Source organism: Cavia porcellus, unplaced genomic scaffold, assembly GCF_034190915.1.
Source record: "Cavia porcellus strain 051 isolate PalLab524CR breed Dunkin Hartley unplaced genomic scaffold, mCavPor4.1 scaffold_7, whole genome shotgun sequence".
In the NCBI taxonomy this organism is placed as follows: domain Eukaryota; kingdom Metazoa; phylum Chordata; class Mammalia; order Rodentia; family Caviidae; genus Cavia; species Cavia porcellus.
Window position 1 is genome coordinate 56,818,422 of NW_026947490.1, and position 26,910 is coordinate 56,845,331.

Here is a 26,910-nt window from a genome sequence, read left to right on the forward strand (position 1 = left end):
CTGTTTGTTTTGTACTTTCTGCTTCTCTTTTGCTTCAGAATCCTCCAACACTTGTTACGTGAAAAAAATACTGTTGGAATTCTGATTGAGACTGTGTTAAATCTGTATATCAGTTTTAGAAGTATGGCCATTTTGACTGTCTTGGTTCTGCCTATCTGAGAGCAGGAGACATTTTTCCATTTTCTGAAGTGCTCTTCAATTTCCTTTCTCAGAGCACATAGTTTTCACTGTAGAGGTCATTCACGTCCTTAGTTTAGTTCATTCTGAAGTATTTAATAGATGCTTCTCAAAGGGGAAGGGAATTAAGAGAGGGAGGGAGTTGGGAGGAAGGGAAAGGATAAGGGATGAAGAAAGTTCATTGGAATGTGCTATGCACACACACGGAGTCCTGCACAAGGAAGGTCGGCAGCACCTCTGGCTTACATGTCCGAAAAGAAGGAAGAGGGTCAAGTGATGGGTGGGAGTGTGAGGGAGGCGAGGGACAGGGATGACCAAAGGAATTAAGAAATATATGTGTACTAACGTCCCACAAGTAGTGTAAACATTATGCACTACACACATATACCAAAATAAATGAAAAAAGTTTGACCCCAGATATAAAACAAACAAAGAAAGGACTGTCAAGATGGGGTGGGAATTTCTCACTTGGCCTCATACTTCAAGTGCATACACCCTCCATTGTCTGCTGCTCTGGTCTCTCTCCAACTTCCAGAGTTCATGACTGTTTCTGAGGCCCAGTAGTCTTGAGAAGGACTTCTCCAAAAATGGAAAGTGGAAGCCTCTAAATCAAACCAGCCTTTAATAGCATATTTTTCCAATAAAAGGTGTGACAGTTTCCTATGTGCTTTATTTCCTGTTTATTTCAGCCATGGTCTTTCCATATTTTCACTTCTTACATCACATAGTTGCTCTCCGTGAAAAATTCAGTGACCATTATTTAAGTGTCTCACTTGTAAGATACAGTGGCCCCATATGTATAAAAACATATTTTATAATATATTAGGTTAGTGATGAATAACTGTATAGAATAGTAAAATGATGCTGGGTTTAGAATCCCAGATTCTAGGAGGTGAGGGATAAGAGATAAAGAAAACGAACTGGGATGTGCTACGTACACGCACTGACTCCATGATACAAATGGTAAATATGTCTAAAGAGAAGGAAGAGGGTCAAGGTATGGGTGGAGGTGTGACGGAGGCAAGGAAAAGAGGATGACAAAAAGGAATTAAGTTGCGCTATCTTTGACAAAGGATGCAAACACGTTCACTGAAGAAAGACAGCCTCTTTAATAAATGCTGCTGAAAAAACTGGCTTCCACATGCTGAAGACTAAAACAAGACCTGTGTCTCTCAACCAAGTCAAAATGGATCAAAGATCTAAATATTAAAACAGAAACACTGAATCTATTGGGAGTCAAAATAGGTAGAAATCTTAAAGGCATAGCTGGAGAAAGAAAGTTCATGAGCCGAATCCAAACTGCTTGGAAGTACTTCAAAGAATCAACAATTGGAATCCCATTAAAAAGTTTTTGCACATCAAAAGAAATCACCAACAGAAAGAAATGAAAACTCACAGAGTGGGAGTCACTTGAGCCCTACAAATAAGAGGTTGGCATTTGTACAACAAAAATTGTGACACCTATTTTATGAGATTGCTGGAAGGACAAGTAAAAATGTAAATATCCTATCATGATGTCTGAAACAGGTACTCAAAAATAGTATAAATAACAATTCTAAAATAATCTATTTTTAAAAATACACTTTATTTCTTAAAACACTTTTAGGTTCACAGCAAGTTTGAGCAGAAAGGCTAGAGGTTTTCCAATATCCTGCCCCCCACACACATACAGGCACTCACAGACTCCCCTTCAATCAACATCTCCACCAGAATGGTACATTTATCACAACTAATCAATCTACAACAACATATTATTACCTACAGTCCATAGACTACATTAGCACTCACTGTCAGTATTATACATTTTATTGGTTTAGAGAAATATGTAATCACATATAAGATGTGATCAAAGTATCTGGTGACTATTTAAACTTTATTGCAGGAATTACCATTAATCCCTCTCAAAACACTCCATATCAAACACACTTGTTCCCTCCTTCTTGCCACTTTCTGAAGCAGTTCTGGAAGTCTTCTTTATGTTTTACAAGGTATGAATTTTATTTTATTTTATTTTTGGTACCAGGGATCAAACTTACGACCTTGCGCTTACCAAGCAAGGGCTTGAGCCACTGAGCTAAATCCCTGGCCAGTGTGTTTTTAAAAAATACTGTAAATGATGCTACTAAGTACCATCCAGTGGAAAGACAAGCTTAAATACACATTATGGCGTATCCTCATTCACTTTATTCACCTGATTTGGCACTTTTGGACATTCCCCAAGGTAAAAATTATCATAAAATACAAGAATTTTACATCACTTCAGGCTATCAAGGCAGCCAGGACAGTGTTACTAAAGACACTCATGAAAGAGGACTTCCAGAACTGCTCCAGAAAGTGGCCAGTGATGGCATAAGTGTTTTCAAAGAGAAGGGGATATTTTGAGGGGAATTCTTTTACTGTAAGTTTTGAAAATTTAAATGTCTACTGTGTGTTTCATCACACCACACATTTCCACCACTTTCATATCATACAGCATAGTTTCTGTGCCCTGAAATTCCTCTGTGCTCTGCCTACTCCTACTGTGTTTCTCTTCCCTACTAATCTTTGGAAATCACTAATCATTTTATTGTCTCCATGGTTTTACCTTTGTTTGAACTGCATAGAGTTGGAATCATATGCTATATAATATAGCCTTTTCATGTTGGCTTCTTTTACTTAGTAATGTGCATTTGAGGTTCTTCTGTGCATTTCTAAGTTTTGATAGAAATAAAGCTGCTATAAAAATCTCTGTGCAGGTTTTATGGTGGATTTAAACTTCTTTGTTTCTGCAGGTAAATACCAAGAAACTAGACCATACAAAAGAGTATATTTACTTTTTTAAGCAACTGTCAAACTGTCTTCCACAGTGTGTTTATTAGTCAGCCTATCTATCTCAGGACAAAATACCTGATACCTACAATTTAAGGAAAAGTTCATTTTGGCTTCTGCTTTCTGAGGTTGCATTCCATGGTCAGTATGCTTCAAGGCAAGAACATCAGGCAGGAGAAAGTCGGGAGGGAAGCACCAGGATCAACTCATGGTGTCCTGAAAGTAGAGAACAAGGCAAGCACTCAGTAGGAAGGAGTCAGAGCCAAGATATAGTGCCAGAAGTCATGTTCCCATGTCCAGAAGTGTGCTTTACTGATCATGTAGGCCTCTCTTACACCGATTAAATTAGCAACCAAGATGTTAACGGCATACCACAAATGGCCTGCCATTTTTCACTCTCACGATCTGTGAGAGTTCCTGTTGCTCCATGACCTTCCTAATATTTGCTATTATTACTGCTTTGAGCATTGGCAGTTGTTATGGCTGATACATTGTGTCAACTTGAGAAGTCTAGCCATTTAAGTAAGAGTCTCGGCAGCAAGCCAGAATACTTACCTTATAAATATCCTCATCCTGTGCAAGAGGAGGGCACAGAGATTTTGGGAGTGATACACCTGCCCTAGAGGAGCAGGGGTGGCCTGTGTCTAATATGAAAAGGAGGAAAGAGGCTTCCTTGCCCTCTTTTGTTCTGGTTACTGCCTAGAAATGTTGCCTCTGTGCCAAGCCACCCTTTCCTGGAACCAATTAATTATGGATTGAAACCTCCACAAGCAATGACTTGACTTCTGAATTTTCCAAGGAAGAAGAAAAACAGATTTAATAGAGAAAGAATGTATAATAATACTGGGCTTCTTTTATTTTATAGCCTATCAATTAGGTGTCTTGGCCATACTGGTTCTTTTTAACTCTTATCCTTCCTTCCTAATACCCCTAGCACCTGACAATCTTCTGTTTCTGATGCACACAATGAATAAATGAATTTCTTACTCCATCTCTCTAGCTCGCACTGATTGTGGCCTTCTCAAGCTCCCTGTGATCTGAAGCATGAATTTTTCTTCATTGAGTGACAAATAGCTCTGAATGGTATTTAACATGTTCAACATGTTCTGAACTAAACTTGCAAGCAAAAGTTACATGTGTGTATGCTAGTCTGACACCAAAGCCCATGTGGAAAACCTTCATGAATCGTTATACGAGTTGATTCTTTATGATTTAACTTCCACAGTAGCAGTTCCACACCCTTAAGTCATTATTACACACACAGACCTTAATCTGTGAAAATGGATCCTGTGACATCTATTCCTTCCCAGCCTTTTCTCCTTGTGGACAATGTGTTACTCAAGAGAAAAGTCAATAGGTAAATTGACCCAATGCTCAAATTCTTTGTCACCTTTGTAGTTCACAAATGGTGCAGGATTCAATATCCGGTGCCTCACAAGTTTTCTTTGATAAGGTTGTTAGGTACAATATTGATGAAAGAGTACTGAGTTCTTATTCCATCCAGTTTCATCATAGACTGAACATGGACCCCCAGAGATGTCCAAATTTTTATCCTCAGAATTTGTGAATATGTTACTTTTCATGCGAAAGGACATTTTGCTGACCCAATGAAGGGTATGCATGAGTATGACATTATCCTGGATTATCCACCTGGGCCAGACTCATCACATGTGACCTTCAACCAGAAATTTATGATGCTTGGTTTTTAAAGAGATTAGACAGAATAAAGAGAGGAGAGATTGAAAGTATGAGAATGACTCTACCCACTACTACTGGCTCTCACAGATGTAGGAAAGGCCACAAGAGAAGGAATGTGGGTAGCCTTGGGAAACTGAGGACCACCTTCAGCTGACAGCCATCGAGAACATAGTCCTATAAGTGTGACCAATTGAATTCACCTCAAATGAGCAAAGACCTGAATCCTTCCATAGAGCCTCAAGAAAGGAGAACAGCCCTGTGATGCTTGACTTTAGCCAGGTGAAATCAGCAAGTCAGCCTTTTGATCTGCAGAAGTGCATGATAAAAATCCATGTTGGGAGCTGATAAATTTGTGGTAAATTTTTACTTCAGTAACGGAACACTAATTCTGACAGAACTAAGATAGGGAGAGGGAGAAAAAAAGAAGCTTCTTCTTGATAATTCTGCAGATATCCAGGCCAGTGTTGGAAAAGTTTCATATTAGTCGGTTGTCTAGAAATCTATAATGTCTAGTGATCCAGCCTCGTTGTTAGGCTCGTCATATGTCAGTTATATGCAGAAGAAAGTTGGAGCTGGACTCTGAGCAGCTAGGAATGGGAGAGGAGTGATAAATGAGCTGTACCGCAATGAGAGAAGTCCCTGTAAAAAAAGTGGCCTTTTGGTCTGTGGTGTTGCAGGCCTCCAGTCTTGTGACTTTTTCCTTTTTGCTACTGTCATTGACAGCCATGGTAATTTAATGAAATTTGGATCATAATAAAGGAAGTAACAGTGACAATGGCTTAGACTCCAAGGACTTCAATGTGCCACAGCACCATCTGAACAAAGCCAGTTGGAAATGAACTTAAATGGGAGATTTCCTGAACATATTCCCTATTGTTAGGAAGCAAGGTTGACTTGTTCACCTACAGCTGTGCCAAATAGTCACACTACACAGTCTCTAGAGACACATTAATGATTTGTTTCAATAAAAGCAACTTCTTAATAAATATTTATATAAAGAGCAAAAGGGTCAATGGCTTATATTTCACTAGAAGTGGACTTGGCTATACAACTGGAAGAGAATATAGGAGAAAGTGAGCCCAAAGATCCACTCAAAGGACTGGCACCTGACTCTGGATGACACATTTCCTCATATTGCTTCTCAGCTCTGGCAGGAGCTTCATTTCAAGGTATCAATTTGATGAGTATGAAGTCATGTCATTGGGAACTTGATTAAAGGATAATTTGTTACTTGGATAATAAGGACTTAGTTTGAGGTCTGGAGACATACAGTTGCCTACCTAGTTAAGTGTAGTTAGTAACAGAGCACATAATGTGTCTCAAAGATTTGACCAGGAATAAGCACACTTTAGTTTATCTCACAGGGAATGTGAGAAGTTTCTTCACAAACCTTCCATGCAGACACATAGTAATTCACCAGCTAAGGCACAATTATTATTAATTTGATTCTCAGGTGACTTTTAGAGACCTTTTAAAAATTATTATACCTGAATAACAAGCAGGCTTTGCCACATGAGACAAGGTGACAGTATTTGCACTGGTAAAAGAAATTGTTTCTTGACGATATTAAATTCTACCCATATCCAAGGCTAAAGCTCTGCCCAGAGTATGTCTGTTTTTTCCAATCAGCTATTCCATTTAAAGGTTTAAATTCACTTAGTTATTTAGGTTGTTTATATATCTGATCTGTTTAAAATCGGATCTGTTTCACTTCTCTATAGCTTACTTATTAATATACTTTAAACTGCTCATTTGACAAAAGTATCCCAAATTAGAAAATTCTTGTGTGAGTATTAGTTATAATTGCTGGAAAATGATATCTCTTTGCCTGTATTTGAAAGGTAGGAGATAAAATGGGCCAGTGTAAGTGATGAATTGTATGTGCATGTATGTGAGAGAAAGGGAGAGTAGGGGGAAAGAGAGAGAGGGAGGAGAGAAAGAACTCTAAATTGGCTTCAGTATCTGAGTTGGGTAGTAAACAGTTCTAGTAGTCCAAACAGGAAATAAAAACGAAATAGCTGGCTTGTAGGAGAATAAGATAAGTTCATATTTTAAAAGCTTAGTTCCAGGATGTGAGGCATTAGAGTAAATTTAGCCCTCAACAACCGGAAACAAAAGTCTGGCACCTTTTAGAAGAGAAGAAAGCCCAAAAGCTGCTAGGACTATAAAATGGTACAGCGACCTTGGAAATCATTTAGCAGTTTCTTAAAAAACAGATGTGTACTTACCATACAATTCAGTCTATTTCCTGTTACTGTAACTAAATACCATAGACTGAATGTTTGTATCAAATGTCCCTCTAATACCTTATATGCCTAGAGGTGGGGATCTGGGAAGGGGGTTGAATCACATGGACGTGATGTGGATTAGCAGTTTATAACTAAACATGCCGTAGGGAGGTGGAGCCTAGCAGGAGGAGGTAGGTTACTGGCACCATGACCTGGAGGGGTTCATCTCCCACCTTGATTCCTCCCTTCACTCTCTGGGCTTCCTGTCCATCCTGCTGTAAGAGCTGTCCCCTGCATGCCCCTTCTGTGCCATCCTGCCTTGGACCCAACTGATTCCGAACTGAAACCTCCATAAAATGTGAACTAAAATACACTTCTCCTCCTTTAACTTGCCAATGTAAGTTATTTTGTCCCTGCAGTGACAAGGTGTCCTTTCTTCACCTTCCGTACTAAACTATCTGAAGGTCACAGCCACCTCATCTTACAGTGGATTTTTAGTGACTTTGAATTCAGGACATTCTTCTGACTGTAATTCGTATTTACTTATATAAGATTCTGTGATTTGTATTTTGGCTTGTTTACTTTTAATTTCCTTCAATATCCTATTTTCTCAAAATATTATTTATTAAGCACCACATTGGAAAAATATTATTGCCTTAAGTAGACTGCAGTCATGTTTGAGATTTTAGTTTCTAATCTGCAAGAAAGTTAACTATGCGCTTGCAAGGTAGGCACTTTTGCCACTGAGCTAAATCCCCAGCCCCGACATGGTAAGTTTTATGCTGAGAGAAATATTAATGCACAGATTAAGGGGAACTTAGCCTAATCAATAATTCATGAAAGATATTAATAAGTTCAAAATGAATTTGTAAACATATTTCCATAGTTTTTCCTCCTTGATTGTCTGCTCTGAAGAAAGGAATGCCTTTTACAAACTTTCATTTGCAGGTGCAAGGATATTTCTCAATTTAAATTAATGAGGTGTCTGACTCAGATTTACAAACATGCTCATGAGGCTTGGTGGTTAGAGGATAATTCCCAAAAGTAATCCTATCTTGAAAGACTTAATGCAGTGAACAGCTGAGATCCCCAAGGACAGATGAGTAAGATACCAAAAGCTATCAGTTTGCATAGGAAACACCTTATCTAGCTTATCCTTTTTCATTTTTATTACTATATTAGTCACTAGAACTATTTTTTCACTGCTATAATAATAAAAGACAAATCAAGGGTTCATTAAGAGTTGTCACACCACTGTTGGGCAAAATCACCAGCGTTTTTCTTGGTATCAACGTTTGTAGAAACCTTTGCTTCCGAGAAGACAGTGGAACCTCTGAACTTTATAAATGAGAATTCCATGTTATCAGGTCTGCATAGGAAGCAGCTTGGAAAGACCATCAACACCTGAGACAGCGAAATCCAAGATAAGACTTAAAAATTAAGTAGAAACTGGCCCAGCAAAATGATGTCATGGTACAGCACCTGCCTGGAAAGTACAAGGCCCTGGATTCGATTCCTAATACAAAAAATAAATAACATTCAGAAAAACTCCAAATATATGTGAAAAAAGTTAAGAGATCTATTTTGATAGGCTACACAAAGATAAAGGTAGCATGGGCCAGGTTTGTAGCTGCAGAAGTTAATAAATGTGGCACATATTTCAGATATATTTTGGAACTAGAACTAGCAGGGTTTGCTTATGGGTCATGTAAAAGGTAAGAAAAAATATAAATAAATCATAATTCTTATGTGTGTGCCTACAAACAACTATGGATTGAGACAAGGAGGTGGGAAGGAGAGTAGAATTACAAGCTTGGTCTTGCCAAATTCATTCTGAAAAGCCTATTGGATATGTGTAAGTGAAAAATCCCAGCCGGTGGTTGTATGTTAGTGGTTATTATTAAAAATGTAAGAAACAAAGATATTAACTTGAGAGTCACTTGCTTATGCATAGTAGTTAAAGCCACAGGAGTAGATGAGCTACTCAGACTAGAAGTTAAAAAAGCAGTGAAGGCCAGAACCCACGGGTGCCTTGGAGGAGTAACGGAGGGGTAGGAGCTGGAGGAGGAGCTCAAATCTCAGCAGCCCATGAGGTGAGAAGGAAAGGCCGGCCAGTGCCTGTCGCAGAAGGCAAGGGAAGAAGGGATTCCCGAGAAGCAGTCATTAGATGCTGGGAACCTGAATAAGATGAGTGATCCTTAGATTTGGAAACAGAGAAGTTCTTTGATAATCGCTTTGTGTGGAGTGGAGAGTCAGGAAGTCAAGTAGAACAGGTTGAATAAATAACGAAGAATTAGCAAATGTAATTTGAAAATAGCAAATGCTTTAGAGATATTTTCCTGTGAAACAGAGGAAAACAAACGCATGGAATTTCAGCATGCTTTGGCTTTCTGTGGGAAATGTAGACATTGTGATACCAGGGGTAATATTTTATGCTTTGCTTTATGCTACTGCATTACCTAACATATTCTCCTGGGTATGTTCTCAATTCTAATGACTGATGGATAGATGGGTAGGGTGAGAGACTTGTGATTTGTCAAGAAGAGAACAGTTGTAGCTGAAACAATCCTGCAGACAGGAGGTTTTAGGTTTCTATTTTAACTAGACGTCAGTGAGAGATTAAAGTATGACACTAGAATATTACCTAGAAAAATGAATATAATTGTTTACTTAAAATTTTAGAATATGATCACTGATAATGATATATTTCCAGTGGCACATTTATGGTGCTTCCCTGATTGTAATAATCTGGCAAAATTTTTTCCTATTCAGAACAGAAAACATGAAGCTCCATTTAGAAAGTTCGGCTTTTATTCTTGCTGTTAACTGTTTCCAAAACCTTGTCATATTAAGAAAACCACCATGGTACTGGCCTTGGAGTGGTTTAAACAATGGAAAGACCATTCTCAACAAGTCTTGTTTTAAGAAGCTACTTTACATAGCATCAGACAAAGTCTTCAGGGACTAATAAGGAAAAAGAAAGGGTGTTACTCTTTCTCCTCAATCTCATGGCTACAGTATCTCTGGCCTTTCTTCCTGAAATTGTCAAATTCATAAACTTGCCACAGGCTGATTATTCTCTGGGAAACTGCTGCACACTAGCAAACTTACAATGGTGGTATTTATATGCCATGGCAGTAAGTGACTAATAGAACTGCCATGAACTGAAGATGAGTTGTTTATCTGCAGATGGATTTCCTTTTCCATAGCAGCCCCTGGGGAAACTGTCATGCAAGTGAAATCACTCTTGGAGTCCCTTCTTCTGTGGTGTTTGCTTTCACAGGCACCAGGAGTACTGTGTTCCCTGAATTTTATCCCTACAGGAAAAAAAGTAATTGATAAACTACATGAAACCATCAGTATCTAAATGTCACTCTATTTTCAATAGGCACTCAAGAAAGAGCGCTGTTTTGTCCAGTGGAAGATTCTCTAGTTCATTTCTTTTTTTTTTTTTTTTCACGTCAGATGGGTAATGTGCCAATGTCGTAACAAGGTTCAAAGGAGGCACATGTCATGCATGGAGCATGAACACCCAGTCATCACGCTTATGTACCTGAGGATCTTTCGACTTCGTTTCGAACGATGAAATGGGATGTGAAGCAGGTATGACGCGGAAGCTGCTGTCTCCATCTCATGTGCATGGCCACCTCCATCACAGTCAGTCTCCCTACTCCTGTGTTTTCAGTTTGCTCAGGCAAGACACTAGATTTCTGATCCAAAGTTTCTTTGTACCTGCACCAAGTGTAGAGTCTTAAAAAGTACTAGAAAGAGAAACTCATGGCTGACTTTTAGGAAGTAGTGGATCTCTGTTGACAATATTTATTTGACAAACATTTCTTCAGCGTATGCTATGTGCATCATGCTAGTGACCGGATCTTAATAAGTGTACAAAACATTTCATTTAACCCCCTCAGCACACCCATGAGGTTAGTTTTATGAACTAAATGGTGTTAGATCCAGGTATGCTCAGAACCTGTTAACTAATTGGATCAAAAGTCCAAAACCAAAAGTCAAAAACATGGTTTTTCAACCTAAAATTTTGTTGAATACTTTGTAGTAGAAAACCACAACCCACAACTTTTTCTGCTACTCTGTAGGTGAGATCTGAGGTATTTCACAAAAATAAAGGTCATAAAAAAAGAAAGGTCACAAGGCTAAGGGACAGAGATGAGCTTACCACAAAAAGGAAATATTCAAAACACCTTCTCCCTTACCAGATACTGGTTTAAAAATATAGTGGAAAATTCCATCCACTTTAACACTTTAAAGAAGATACATGGGAACAAATTCAAAAGATTTGTAGAACATGTGAAGAAACAGGAAAGCATAAATAAAGACTTGAGGAGGAAAAAACTTGGATAAATAAGCAAGTATGTCATATTATTGCATTAAAATATTCTAAGTGTTCCAATTCTTGTCCAATTATCCTATGCATGTAATATATGTGTCAAGCAAAATATCAAAGGAATCCCTACAGATTGTTGGAATTATCATAAAGTTTACTTGGAAAAAAATAAATATGTTTGACTAGTGAATAACAAATCCCCAACTTCCCAAAAAATGTTTGAGTATTACCTGCCAGATACACTATTGACTATAAAGGTGCATTGATTAAAAGCATTTAGCACAAGTGCAACTAGTGGTAGCAAAGCAAAGAAACAGCATAGTTAGGAGAGAGCAACACTCAAGAATGATGATAAAGATTTAAAATATGACAAACACAACATAATTCAGACCATCAGGAAGAGAGTACAGAATTAAAGTAAGTTCCTTTCCCACATTTTAATTACAATAAAGTCCAATCATTTTATATATATATATATATATATATATAATGTTTTTAAACATTTGTTTCAAATTTTTCAGCATTAAAAAGTGTATCACTATAGGCATTCTTATTGGATAAAGCTTTGTGCACACTCTTAATTATGCTGATCAAATTGTAGGTCAGAGTACATAAATACTCTTTAAACTTCTGTCTATATTGTCAAATCACCATCCAAAAACTCTATCAATTATATATTCTATCAATTATATATATTCCTGCCTCAGCCTTCTGAGTGCAGGGATTATAGGCATGTACTACCACACTGAACAGGAAATTTTTTAGATGTAGCATCTTGTTACCATAAATTTAAAATACAGATTTTAAAAAATTTATTTGTATAAAAATGGATGTGGTAGTGCAAACCTGTAATTCTAGCACTTTGAAAGGCTGAAGCACGAGGACTGCGAGTTTCAGCTCAGCCCGGCCAATTTAGTGACCTAGCAACACCCTATCCCAAAATAAAAAAGTAAAAAATAAAAAGGGGCTAGATATGTAGCTCAATGCAAAGGGCTTAAATTCAGTCTCTAGTTGCCATGTATAAGATACAAATAAAATGCAAACTAAAAAATTCATGTCAAGAATTTTCATAGGAAAGTTAAAAGCAAATGGTAAATAGGAAAAACGTGCAGCAAATACGACAGATATATATGAGTATAAAAAAAAACAATAAAGGCAGCAGCATAAGCACCTGCCTTGAAAGCAGGCAGTCCTGAGTTTGATCCCCGGTACCGATAAAAAGGAAAAAGACAAAAAAAAAAAAAAAACCAAAAAAAAAAAAAAAAAAAAAAACAGTAAATACTCCCCATTAAAAATAAAATTCTAGGAAAAAGTCAATGCAATGAAAACCTCAATTGTCCATATACATATGCCAGAAAGTTCCCCCTCATCAACTTCAGTCAAAGAAACAGACATGGGATAAGGAAATGATACCTTTGTCCAGAAATAAGCAGAAATATGTAAGAATACTGGCCTGTGAATATTTCTGGAAAAATATTTTCTTATACCAAAGTTAGGCAAGTAACTGGTGTAGAGTTTTGAGATGGTGATTTCACAATTTAGATCAGAAAGTTTAAAGAGTAGTTATGTACTTCGTCTTATAATTTGATCAGCATAATTAAGACTATGAACAAAATTTTAACACATTAAGAAAGTTTATAGTGATACTGTTTTTAATGCTGAAAAATTGGAAATTAATGTTTAAAATACGATTAAGACTATACATTGTGATGCAGTAATGCAATTAATGTTAATAGACATTGTTATTTCCAGCCCCTCTCCAAAATATAGCTTGTCCTTGTTTTATTAGAACATCCAAGACTCATGGGAACTGTTATGAGGTCACGGTTTGGGTTTAAATGCCCCCCTCCAAGCCTCATGCAGTTTTATAAGGATGGTTTGTGGAGGTGGCTGAATCAAGAGTGTATGATTGATTGGGTGCAATGCTGGGATTTAGAGTCCTGGGAGTAAGGGTGGGTGATTTCTGGATCAGTCCACTGATTGGACTGGCTCCACTCTAATCTCAGCATCATGGGTAGAGTACGAAAGTACAGAAAGACACCGTCAAGGTTCTCTTACTGATTTTGCTGTCTCCCATCTCCAGGAACATTTGCTCCTCTGCAGTGTGCCGCTCTGCCTTGGAGCCAGCTAATTATGGGCTGAAACCTCTACAAACTGTGAGCTAAATAAACCTTTTCCTTCCTTAATTTTGAGTGTCAGATATTTTGTTTCAGTAATGAGAGAAAACTAAAACAGGGACTGTCAGGGTTTTACTATTACTCCTTTCTGGCATATGTACATGGACAATTTAGGTTTTTATTGCATTGACTTTTTTCCTAGAATTTTATTTTTAATGGGGAGTATTTATATAGTGGCTTTCAGTTGCTTCAAAAACAAAGCAAAAATCCTTCAATACTTCTTTCTCTTCTTCTGAGAATAGTAATAGTTAATACATTGCATATTGTTATCTTTAATTACTTGGAGTACAAGATATAGGCATAAAGATTTCACCAAATGATATTAGCACATACCTTTCCTTTTAATGAATTAATAGTGTATTTTTGTACTTTTCCCCTTTTTCCTTCTTTCCTCTCCCTTTCCCCCACCCTAGCTCTTCTTTCCATTTGAACAATTTCTTCCCAGTTCACAATATTTATTGTATATTTTGCACCTTATTTACTCTTTCAGTACCTCACACCAGAGACAAAAATGTTGACACATGTGAGTCTGATTTATTTCACTTATGAATATGGTTGTTTACATACAACAGTCTCCAGTTTATTCTTTTTATGGCTGAGTAGTATTCCATTGTATAAAAGAATCACATCTTCTTTATCCATTTCTCAGTTTATGGGCATTTGTGTTTCCAAGATTTAGCTATTCCAGATTAAGACACTTGTGATTTGGTTCAGTGTAACATTTTCAAAAACACTTCTTCAAACCAGCCTGAGGTCATCTGTCAGCCTCGTGTATTTCAGCCTTTCCCTTTCAAATCATCCTGAGGCTAATACCTTTTCAGGGCTTCTTTACTTTCTCCCCTGTTTTAGCAGCTTCTGTGTCCCAAGTCTTAACTTTTTTTTGTGTGTGATACTGTGGATTAAAGCTAGGGCCTTCACACTGAGCCCCGTCTCCAGGTCTTTTTTATTTTGAGACAAGGTCTTGCTAAATTTCTCAGACTGGACTCACACTCATAATCCTCTGCCTCAACCTCCCAGAGTGCCGGGATTACAGGTATGCTCCTCCGTTCCAGCTATGACCTGCATTTTTAAAGCTTATTACAAACATCCAGACTGTGGCTTGTGGCTTGTTCTCTGAACTCCTAGAAAAACGTTTCTGTCTTTTGCCATTTAGCTTAAGAGGTTTTTATTACTTACACCCTCTCGATAAGATCCTGAGGCCTTTAAAGCAGAAACAATGTGCCTTACACTCTCCTATCCACCAGGGCTTAGCATAAAGGATTTTGACAAATGTGGCTGATGGCTTTCTCAATGCATGAAAATATTCAGAACCACCCAAGACTAGATAGTATGTCTATTCTCATCAATTGTCGAAACCCAAGCAACAAACAAAAAAACAGCAATCCTTTAATACGGGAAAGCCAAAAAATTGAATTGTGACATTTAAAAAAATCCCCCCAGCAGGATTCAAAATACTTTTTTTAGCCTTAATCCAACTCAGCAGAATACAGATGGATATGAAGCATTAGGGAGTGGGAATTTGAGCTGAGGGGTTTCTTGGGAGATGGGGCTATCTTGACCAAGTTCCACTTTAGCAGTGGCAGAGAGTTATGCGTGTTTTTAGCTGCAATCTTCACTTCAGGCAATGCACACAGCATGAGGCTTCTGTGAAAGGTCCCATGGCTCCAGCATCATTTCCTGGGACTGGAGAGGAGACACGGCTCAGATGTAAATATTTCCGATTTGTTATTTTACCAATGAGGCGCTGAACTTTGGGTCATTAATCTCTCTTACCTAAATCTCAACCCTGTTTAGTGCTCTCTGGGTTTTCACTGAAACTTATCTTAGTAGGAATAAAACTGCAAATCCCTGCTTGCTGATCATCTCTGACTTCATAATTACTAATCAACCAGTCAGTTCCTTCTCCTGCCAATCACACAACATTTCCCAAGAACTATTATTTGCTCATTCTTCTAGATGACTGCTACACTCTGTTCCTCTGTCCTCAGACTTCTGCTTATCTCCTTCCCTGTCCTCAGTCTTAATGATTTTGTTTCCTATTTCTCTGGGAAGACTAAAATCACTTAACTTCCTCTGCCTTATCTTTGAAATATACTTTGAAATTCGTCTTGTTGCTGTGAGTGTATCACCTTTCTGTGTGTCTATCTAAGGCCAAAACTTTCACTTAAGCTTTGGATGTAAGCAAGTTTGCCAACTCTGGGCCATCACAGCAGCATTCTCTTTTTCTTCCATCAAGCCCTCCCTTTCTGTAGCACTGGTCCATCACCGAACAAACAGCCTGTGCTTTAAAAAATCCTTCTCCAGATCCCATTTCTTCTTCCAGTTTTCACTACATTACTCCTTTTTATAGTAAAATTCATCAAATTAGCTACCTGTGATTTCTGCCTTTAGAGTTTCCTTCCAATTTCTTTTGAATACAATCCATTTAGACTTTGGAACGCTCCACCAAAATTGCTTATCAGCATCACCACTGACTTCCACTTTGCCAAATCCTGTGGGTTTCATGTTCCTTTGACCACCCTACAGCACCTGACACTATCAGACTCCTTTTTCATTATTCCATCCATTTCCAGGATATTGGTCTAACTTTCTTCTCACCTCTTTTACAAACTCTTTCACTTGTAAGTTCCTATGGGGTTTGTATGTATATCACATTTTGCTATCCAAAAGACTGATAAAAAATAATGGCCACATTCTTATTAGGATATGGCAATTTGCTTTCCAATATGAGACATATTTTTTTATTTCCAATTTGATTGTTCCAAATCATTATTTCCTTTTTGGCTGCCTCCTCACAGTCGATCTACTATCAAGGAAACTGAACAAACATTTGCCCTATTGTAACTAAATGCTAGCTTCCTGCTTGATTCTAATCTGGACCTACCAAAAGACAGTTTCTATGAGGGACTGACGAATTTCCTAGGGATAAGTTTATCAGAATTAACAAATATAAATAAGGACACAGTAAATTTGAATTTCAGGTAAATACTTTTTTAGTATAAATATATTTGATTTAGTATTTGTTTTTTCTCTGGTGGTTCTGCCTGATAAAGGCAGGCCTAACCCATCCTTAAGAAAGCATGACACTGTAATACACTTTGGGGTGTTGAAAACAAAGTATGTTTTACTCAGAGTCTGATGTCTTCTCTTATTTTTGTATATGCTGATTCACAGTAAACTTGTGAAACAGGAAGTGAAGAAGAGTGCTGTGCTGGAGGAAAAAACAAAATTAAAAACCTTTGGAAGAGCTTTTGCATGAATAGAATAATATCAAGAAAGGAGGGATAAGTTTCTGTCCGTACATCACATGGAAGCCCCTTAGGCATTTTGGAGCTCTGCCCTATAGGAAATGATGATGCTTAGCAAGTGACGCCAGGACCAAGATGCTTGCTGGATGTATTGTCAGTATCCAGCAAAGCTTGTGGTGCTTCCAGGGAACCCAGCCAGAAACCGTAACCTGATTCAGCATCAGATAAACTTTGGAAACAGCACTGAGGAAAGGTCAGCTTTTCTTTGTTTAGAGCCTGGAAATGTCTTCTGATCAATGTCAGTCACAAGCATGCTTGACTATTGCATTCTAGGCAAAACGGATTGATGGAGGTTCTGAAACCCAGCAAGTAACAGTGTAAAGACCCAGTGTATCACATTTTTGTGTCTGTTGGCTTGACATGCAGGTATACTGAGACCACTGTGGCTGCTCCACACTCCCCTGGAAATATGAGGGCAAGAGAGCCCTGGCCATACAAAATTAGAAATAATTCATTTCAACTCACCAGCTAGCTTTTCACATCTCTTAACCTTTCACTAACTTTGGGGCAAGATTTGAGAGAGGGATGGCTGTTTGAGACCCAACTCTGTGTCATATTCTGCTCATTCTCGTAGAGTATTTTTCAAACTTGATTTCTCACATGTAAATATTAATGATGACAGAAATAATGTCTCAAAGTATATTTATGAAAGATGATCAAAAAATACAATAAATGAGTTTGTCAAGTGCTATCCAATAGAAGGGCAGATGCATAAATAATTATAGTGTGCCTTCATCCACCTTATTCACTGGGTCTGGCACCATGTGATTTTGTTTGTTCGTTTGTTTGTTTGGCACTGGGGCTCAAATTCATGACCTTTTGCTTGCCAAGCAGGTGCTTGTGCTGCTGGACTAAACTTCCACCGCTACCATATGACTTCTGGCTCTTCCCTAAAGTCAAATGACCAAGACAGGTAAGCATTTTTAATTAATTCAGGAGACCAAGTTAGCCCTGACAGTACAACCAACTACTTCAAGAACTGCTTCAGAAAGCAGCAAGAATGATGAAAAAAGCATGCTCCAAGCAAGGAGGTATATTTTGAAGGAAATTGATGGCAATATGTCTTCTAATGTAATGAATCATTTAAATTTAAAGACTTCTCATTTTTTTGTCATATCTCATAATCTGGTGGGTCTGAATATTTCTATGCATCAATTAAGCCACCAATCAGCATTTACCAAACTTGTATTTAAATACACCACCCATAAATAGAAGACTTTAAGACACATAATTCTCAATTTGAAGACTTTTGAACTTCCCTGAGAGGGCAAGAATTATAACCAGGAGTTACCTATCTTGGTTTGTCCAGACAGTCTTGATTTCCACTTACTTTCCTGGAGAAATTATAAAAACTGTTTCACTATCAAAGCATCCTTGTTTGGGTGATAAGTAGTATGGTCATGCTAATGGAAAGCTTTCTGTGTAAATAGTAAGAGACTTACAGAATTACATTCTCTAAAAGTACAGAGAAAAGAGTGACCACTCTGGGTTAAAACGTTAGCACTGGCTTCTTGGGCATAAGGCTTAATGCGAGCATGGAATGAGAAGTAGAAATGTTAAACACAGAGAAAAAGGAAGCTCAGGTGGAAAGGATGGAGGAAAAACACTTAATAATGAAAGAGATTTCTTGAGAAGGAATCACTGTAGCAGTGTTCTTAAAACTTTTGAGAATGATAATTAAGGTCACTGCCTAAGGCTCATCTATACGATGCATGCTGCCAAGTAGTGATTTTCATAGCACAAATTTCATCCAATTTGTTTCTGATTAAAATCTTTAACAACTTCCCTGTTGGGGTTTATATCTAAATGTCCCCTCAGAATCTCATATGCTTATAGATGTGGTTTTAGGACGGTGATTGTATTATGGTGGCATTCTACCCATGGGTGGATTAGGCCACTGGTGAGTTTATGGTGAAAGACGCTGTTAGGAGGTGGGGCTTGGGTCACTAGAACACGAGCTAGAAGGATCTATCTCCCTCCTCTCTCCTCCCTTCCCTCTCTGCTTCCTGGATACCATGAGGTGAGTAGTTTCCTATGTCAGACCCTTGATCATGCCTCTATGTCTTGGAGCCAATTGACTATGGACTAAGACCTCTTAAAATATGTAAACAAAAAATAATCCTCTCCTTTAATCTGTTGGTGTCAGGTATTAAGTCATGCCAATAAGCAAATAACTAAAACAGATTTTGGAACCAAGAGTTGGTTTATTGTTGTGACCGTTCCCCGACTATGTGGTTCAGAAGCCTTAGCATCTGGCTTTCAGGAAGAGTCTGGAAAGTTTTGGAGATGTAGTCTAGTGTACCCCTGGAATGCTGTAAGCAGACTTTGATGTGAGATTCTGATCAGAACTCAGAAGACTAAAATGTTGATTAAAAAGATAGACAGTAAAGACAAGACTTAGGGAGTTTCAGTTGGGAATGAGGACTCCATTGCCAGCTGAACTTCAGGCCATGTGTGTTATACTCTGGCAGAAAATCTGTCTCCATTTTGCTCATGTCCTGAGTGATAGGATTGTCTTCAAAAGATAAAAGATGCTTCCAAAAGTTGAGGAGTATAAGACAAAAGAGGCCTTTATTCCAGGAACACGGGGAGAGGAGACGCCATGGCGCACCGGCTGCTGGAATCTGGCGATCTCTCTCTCGGACACGTGGCATGGGGGAATATAAATAGCCTAAGCTTAGGGCAGTGCCCTAAGGCCATTAGAGATGCACAGGTATTTCACTGGCACACGTTTAGCGCCAGAAACAGGTTCCTAGGGGTGGGGGTATAGGGTTACAGGTAAATCTATAGGGGCGGGGGAGGCAGGAGCCCCCTAACTTGGCTGCCGCTTTTCCTGGTTAAAGTGTCCGGTCTGGGCCAGCAACTCTTTCATATCTTTTATCTTTTGAAGACAATCCTATCACTGAGACTTTGCAGAAGACTGAGATTAAGGACAGTGGACTAAGTGGCAGAAGAAATTTAAAGGCAACCCAGTGTTCAGTCTGTAGCATTATCACTGCTTGCAGCTTTTAGTAGGATCTACTATGAGAAACAGGTGCAAAAACCTAATAAAAAGAGGTTTTTTTTCAGTTTTCCAGAAAGAAAGAGTCTGCAAAGTTGGAGCAGTGGAGATCTTGGTTACTGAAAGGATTGACATTAAAAAGAAGCCAAGTACCTTACATCAGGACGATAGAAAAGATATCTTGAAGGCATGGAGAAATCAGTAAGACACTACTCATCAAAAATTTAAGGGTGCAAAAGTGAAAGACTTTGCTTTAAGAAGAGACCCCCAAGGCAACAAGCTCAAGAAAGGCTTCCAAGGAAATTATTTTTCTGTGATTCATTTCACAGTACTCAGCTATGCCCCAGGTTCTCAGGAACTCGGATGAAGCCGTGAAGCAAAAGAGTCCAGTTACTGCTGGAACCAGAGGCAGATCTTGGTATCATCAATTTAGAGCTGGTTTCACAGTCGTGCAGAATGTAAGAGTTGTAGTCTCAGAAAGGCTTCCACCCAATTTCAGAAAAGGCCTTGGAGGTCAGGGAGTGTGCAGTGTGCTTAGAAAGGGGAGTATGTGAAGCTGTGAGAATGAAGCCAAAAGTTCGGTGGCGACCCCAAGAAGTTGGAGAACCATGTGTTGGGAGCATGGAACATCTGAAGAAAGCCATATGGAGTGAGCAAATCCAGCCCAAGAGGGAAGCCGTGCAGGCTAAAGCAACTGGCAATGCCGTAGGGGCAGGGATGTCCAAGCCATTTATAGCTCAAATACTTGACCCACAGCATTCAATGTTTGCCTGCTTGGCTTTGGTTTGGTTTCTTTCTGGCCGGTTTCTTCCTTTTGGGATGGAAATTTTTACCTTGTGCCATTGTACATCACCCATGTTTACCTTTCTGATTTTTATAGGAGATCACAGATAAGAGGTTGCTTTAAGCCTCAGAGGATCCTCTGGACATGACTTTTCAGCAATCTAAAACTGCTCAGACTTTGCAACTCTTAGATACTAAACCATTTCACGTAAAGAAATGCACACGAGTCATTTGGGTGTAGGACAAAATGTTCAGGCTTATATTTAGACGTCCCAACAATGAGACAGTGACCATGACATTCCCAATGTCAAAAAGAGTCTTAAAGGAAAACCAAAGGATTGAAACTTTCAGAGAATCACTAAAAATCTAGGCGTGAAGAAGCAATGTATTAAAACACTGACCTTTCCCTTAGAGCCACGGACTTTCTGCAGTCACCTGCTGGGGGCGGGTTGCCCTGGTGAGTCCTTCTCAAAACTTCTCCTGGGAAGTCTTCCAAACGACCCCACATTAAAACCATTTCTGAAGATCTCATGCTCCCTTCCCTCTATAGACATTGTCATTAGGGGCCTGAGACAATGTGGAGAAAGAACAAAGACAGTTATATTGACAGATAGTAGTTGATTGTACTAACCTCACAGTACACCTTATGCCCTGAGAAATAAATAATTAATTTCTTTCTTCTGTTTTAACTTCAAAAATGAATACAAATATATGATTCAGTATGTTTTTCTGCATTACAAGGAGATATCTTGTCTACTCCCTTTGGGTTTTATAGTTTTGAAAACAAGCTGCTGTTAAAGATTTAAATGAGGAAAAAAGAGATGGGATGAAATTGGTGGCACTAAAATTATTATCTGGTGGTATTCACTGCACGGATGAGCATCAGGCAGGATAAATTGGGGAGATCCTTGAACAGAGTCAGAGAAGAAAGGAATTGGCTAAAGACTGGCAGTGGTACATGTTAGAAAATTTTGTAGTCCTTAGACATGGAAAGAAAAAAGGAAATATGAAAGAATGGAAGTTTTAAGTAAAAATAACCTTTAACTTATTATAGAACAATATTGTATTTGAAACTCAGTGAGCTAGGCATAAGACAGAAGGAGAGAGAGAAAGAGAAAGAAGAGGGGAGAGAGAAAGAAAGGGAGAGAGAGGGAGACAGAAAGACAGAGATGCTATTTGAAGAAGGCATGTACACAGTTACACGAGGCAAAACTCAGGGCTGCAACTTGGATGCGTTTAGCATCCATTCTGAATCTCTTTCATTATACTGTGCTATCTGATCCTTTGTTGGACGGATATATTTGTTCTGTGTTGCAGGTACTGAGGTGTGTTTAGTGATTAAGAAACAACATAAAGTTCCAGCACTTTAAAGCAAAAATGCCTACAAGAAATACCCAGATCTCTGAGGATTCTACCAGCCCTCAATCCACTGGACTAAAAAACATGGCATATATACAGGACAGAGTATTAATCATAAAAAAGAATAAATTTGCCACTTGTACTAAAATAGATGCACATTAAAATTATAGAGCTGTTAAATAAATCAGACACAGATGCTTAAATATTATATGGTTTCTCTTAGAAAGCCAATGTGTAAGTAATTTAAAGAGCAAAAGAAAAGAGAGATAAAATAGAAAATAGGGAGATAGACCTTCAGCTTGTAGAAAAAGGATCTAGAAGTGGAGGGAGGGTAGGAGGAAAGGGAAGTAAAAGGGACTCGAATGTGACATGCACAGGTACAAACTCCTCATAATGAATGTATTCATTATTTTTTGCAATGTATTAGTAAAAAAGTAAAATTAAGTAAGAACACAATTAGAGCCTAAATTCTACGTCAAACGCATCACAGTCACTTCCTTTTGAGAAAACAACACACCTCATAGACTATATATATTCTAATTAGCAGTTTATCACCTGCTTAACAGACAGGAAGGGCATTTTCCTTGAATGTAGGGCATAGATAGGTTCTCTAAAAGACCTAACTAAATATTTAATTTTTTTTTCTTTTTGAGATAGGATCTCTCTATGCAGCTCAGGCTGTCCTTGAGCTCACTTTGTAGCTCAGGCTGGTCTTGAATTTGCCATGATCCTCCTGCCTCAGCCTCTCAAATGCTGGGATTTTAGGTGCGCACCACCCTGCCCAGTTCTAATTTGCTCTTTAAAACACTCTTTTCTCAATAAAATTTAAAACAGAATAACTAAACTGTTAGACTATTTTAAAAAGAATACCAATTTTTAAAATTCCCATTGAATATGTAACTTAGATTGTCAAAATGAAATACTGAGGATATTTAATTGATAGAAACTTTTAATAAGGCAAATGATGAATTGGGAAGGTTTTATCATCAACAGGACAGCTTCACATTCACTGAGATTATGTAGCCTGATGATTAGGGTATTAGATGATTTGGTATTAGGATGTTGTCTACAGCCCAGCAGTGTTACCTCCCCTGGGTACCATTCAGGGATTCAGGATCTCCCCTCACCAGCACCTAGAAGTGTGCTTGGTAGTTATTAGGTGCTCAATACATATTCAAAGAATTAGTAAACTGATATGATTTCAGAGCTCTGTACTTTTTCATAGGCGAGTTCTTCTGTCTGTTTAAGGACTCGGCTTTCCATCCTCCCAACCCTCTTCCCCATCAGTCTGATGAAAATCCACTTACATTTGAGTCTGGGGTCAGGTATTAGGCCTTCCGAGAAGTCTCCCTGCCTGTCTCAAAGGCATTTCTTCTCTACCTTAGTGATGTCCAAACATTGACTGTTCTTAATTGCTATTCTCCTCTTGCATGCTAGTTGGTTGCTTGCATTGATATATACATCAGGAAGTTTAGTCATTTCCCCTAATAAAATAAAATTCCTGCTCTTTGGAGTTGGCAGTGGTGGGAGGCCATAATTAGGAAGGAGGGAGGGAGGTTCATCCAACTGCTCACTTAGGAGACTCAGCCTGTTTCCCAGTATCCTGCCCATACTTGGCAGAGGTGATGTGCCTACTCACCATCAGAAACTCTCTTTATTCTTGCAACCATTCGGAAAAAACAAAAGCAAGATTTCCTAGCTCTGGGAGAAAGTTTCTGAAACCCTACCCTATCATCACCAGTGACTAACACTGGGAAATACCCACCTTCCTTTCTCTTCCCCTTTCTTCCTCACACGCTGCTACAGGGGGATGGTCTTACTCCTAAGTGCACAGTCAGGAGCCTGAGCAATGTGCCCAACACCCCCATCAAATGTTTAGTAGTCATGTTACACTTACACCTGCATTGAAGCTTCCCCCACAAAATATCATTTTATCTTTGTAATCCAGTTTTAGTTTCAGTGCCTGACATGTATTGGAAGTTTATATTTATTTATCAACTGACAGTTTTTTTTTCTATTTTCCCTTTTTATTACATCCAGGCTACAAGTTTACTTTTTATTATTATTATTATTTTGAAGGTAGTAAAATACAACAGAACAAGATAGAACAAAGCCAATTGAGACAGTGCAGTGAAACTGGTACAGAACTTCACAGCAGGATACCGGGATAACAGCAATAGGTACCATACTGTATCTGGTTATCTTCACAATAGTTGTTCTTTCAGTCAGACATAACAAAATCAAATGAAATACAGAACATTATAGAACTTACCAAAACAGAATATTGAAAAAAACAATATCGTTAATCAGAGCAAAGCAAAACAGTAATAAAAATATTTGCCTTCAAAGAGATGGTAAAAGGAAATCCCCCTTATTTGCTATATTGCAAATATATTTGCTATATATTGCATATGGTCAACCTCCCAAGAGATGTTCAGACCTCTGGCTCCCATTTGCTAATGCAGAGGGGTGAGGGAGAGAGGATGGGATGTTTGATTTTCAGCCTGCGTGCTGGTAGGCTCATGGCTGCATACCAGGGAGGCTCACTGGTTGCTTGGTTTCCCAGCACCCTAAGTTCCAACATGGCGCGGATCTCAGGAGATGCAGGTGGTTCTTGCTCTGGAGTGGCTGCAGCTTGCTGGAGCCACAGCCATTTACCAACTGATGGTTTTTTAATCATGACTCATACCACAAAATTATAAGGTTAGGGGTAGTGCTGCTGGATTGGTATGAACAAGTTCTCATAAATTGGTATTTATTTTTTCTTTTTTTTCGTATGTGTTTATGATACATAATAAATGCATTCATCATGGGGAATTGGCCTCTGACACTTTTAATTTCCTGTTTCCCTCCTGTCTTATCTCCCTCCATTCCCAGATCCCCTTTCAATTACACAGAGTCTACCTGTTTGTTTTCTATCATGTGTCTTTTATTTTGTTCTTTGGATTATTTATACTTGATTTTCTCACATAAGAGACGTTTTCTTGATTACTTTTCTATCATTGCTCAGACAAAATACCTGATGCTCAAAATAAAGGAAGGAAAGGTTTATTTAGCTCACTGTTTGTGGAGGTTTTATCAGCTGGCACAAGCTCGAGTGGCACATGGCAGAGCGTAATAGTTCATGGTGGTGGAAGATAGCAAAAACAAGAGAAAAAGTAGAGGAGCACAGAGAGAAGACTCTTTTTTGTCCCTTATATTGTATATAGGCTATCTGCTGTAGGGTGGGTGTAGCACTCACACCCATAATCCCAGCATTGAACCATGAATCAATCACAAAATCTTGAGGCCTGCCTGCATGACTGTATGAGGCTCTGGGGAAGGGTCAGCCAGGTACAAACCATAACAGACATCAGGCACTCTTTAACCTTGTGTGTCTCATTTGTTTTAGTTAGCCTTATGGTCTCAAGGTGCATCTGTTTCCCTATAAATGATTCAATTTTACTCCTCTTTATGGCTGAATAGTACTTCATTCTGTATATGTATAATATATATCACGATTTCTTTATACATTCATCTGTTGATGGACATATAGGCCACTTATAAGCGTTAGCTAATATCAGTTGTGGTACTGTAAACATGGCTATAACTGTAATATGATGTCTTTATTTCAGGAAGATATCTAAAGGGGAAATAACTGGGTCAGATGGAATCTCTGGTGTTAGCTTTTTAGGAATCTCCATACTGATTTCTACAGTAGTTATACTAGTTTATATTCCCATCCACAGTATAGATGAGGTCCTTTTCCCCCACCACCTCACTGACATTTGTTGTTTCTTGTGTTCTTAGTGCTAGCCATTTTCTGGAGGTGTTTTATTTTATTTTTCTGGAGATGAAATCTCAGTGTTTATTTTTTAATTTTGCCTTCTCTAATGGCCAAAGATACAATATTTTTTTCATCTATTAGGCCATTTGCACTTTGTCTTGGTTATTTTTCTCTCGTTCCTGGGACAAAATATCTGACACCCAAAATGAAGGAAGGAAAGGTTTATTTAGCTCACTTTTTGTGGAGGTTTCAGAACATACTCAGCTGGCTCCAAGGCAGGGTGGCATGGCACTGGGGCAACACTTCAAGGCAGCAGCCAGCAAAAGGAGCCAGAGCAAAAAGGGGAGAAGAATAAGCCTCTTCTCTGCCCTTACAGTGTATGCAGGCCAACACCCCAACAGGGTGGTGTAGTGTAGTAGTCACAAAATCTCCATGCCTTCCTCTTGCACAGGTTGAAGATGTTTACAAAGTGAGGATCTTGGCTCCCTGCTTAGTCTCTTAGTTAAATCTTTAGACTTCTCAAGTTGATATACCAATAGCACATTTCTTCTTTTAAGAAGTGTCTATTCATTTCCATTGCCCATTTTGTTTGATTGGTTCTTTCATTATATAAGTTCTTTATATATTACGGGTATTGGTCCTCTGTCTAAAGTTGGCAGTTTTTTCCCATTCTGTTTGTTGGTTGTGCTTTCACTCTGTTAGCTGTTTCTTTTGCTATACAGAAGCTTTCGATTTGATGTACTCTTATTTGTTGGTTCTTGGTGGGGTTTTTTGTGCAATTAAAGTTCTGCTCAGAAAGTCCTGGCCTATACCTATGTCTTTAAGAGTTTTACTTAACTTCCAACAGATTCAATATTTCTGTTTTTATATCAATGTCTTTGATTCATGTTGATTTTAGTATGAGATGAGATATAATAGGTCTAGATTCAACTTGCTGCATATGGATATACACGTTTCACCAGCACTGTTTGTTAAAAAGGTTATCTGTTCTCTAGCATATGTTTTTGGCTCCTTTGTCAAAGGTCAGATAGCTAAATGTGCTTGGGGTTGTTTTTACATCCTCTCTTCTGTTCCACTGATTCTATTTCTATGTTTCTTGTGACAGTATCACGCTGTTTTTTTAAAATCACTGTAGGTCTGTGATATAATTTGAAATTTAAGATTGTGATGCTTCCTATTTTGCTCTTGTTGTCTATGATTCTTTTGGCTATTCTGGGTCTCTTGTGCTTACACATAAACTTTAGGATTTTTTTTTCTAGT

The 26,910-nt window shown here is 38.4% G+C and overlaps 2 long non-coding RNA genes and 1 other non-coding gene across 3 annotated transcripts; 1 reads left to right on the plus strand and 2 right to left on the minus strand.

The window, feature by feature from the left end:
• The first annotated feature begins 10,155 nt into the window (after nt 1-10,155).
• Nucleotides 10,156-20,933, plus strand: LOC134476989 (uncharacterized). The gene is made up of 5 exons (XR_010048850.1): nt 10,156-10,514; nt 13,340-13,412; nt 16,608-16,934; nt 17,576-17,654; nt 19,811-20,933. It is a non-coding gene; the product is annotated as an uncharacterized LOC134476989 (long non-coding RNA).
• On the minus strand, nt 10,371-10,472 carry LOC111756456 (small nucleolar RNA U13). Its single transcript, XR_002790945.1, has one exon. It is a non-coding gene; the product is annotated as a small nucleolar RNA U13 (small nucleolar RNA).
• On the minus strand, nt 14,803-23,318 carry LOC134476988 (uncharacterized). Its single transcript, XR_010048849.1, has 3 exons — nt 23,192-23,318; nt 20,927-21,092; nt 14,803-15,116 (listed from the first exon to the last, which is right to left on the minus strand). It is a non-coding gene; the product is annotated as an uncharacterized LOC134476988 (long non-coding RNA).
• Nucleotides 23,319-26,910: the final 3,592 nt, after the last annotated feature.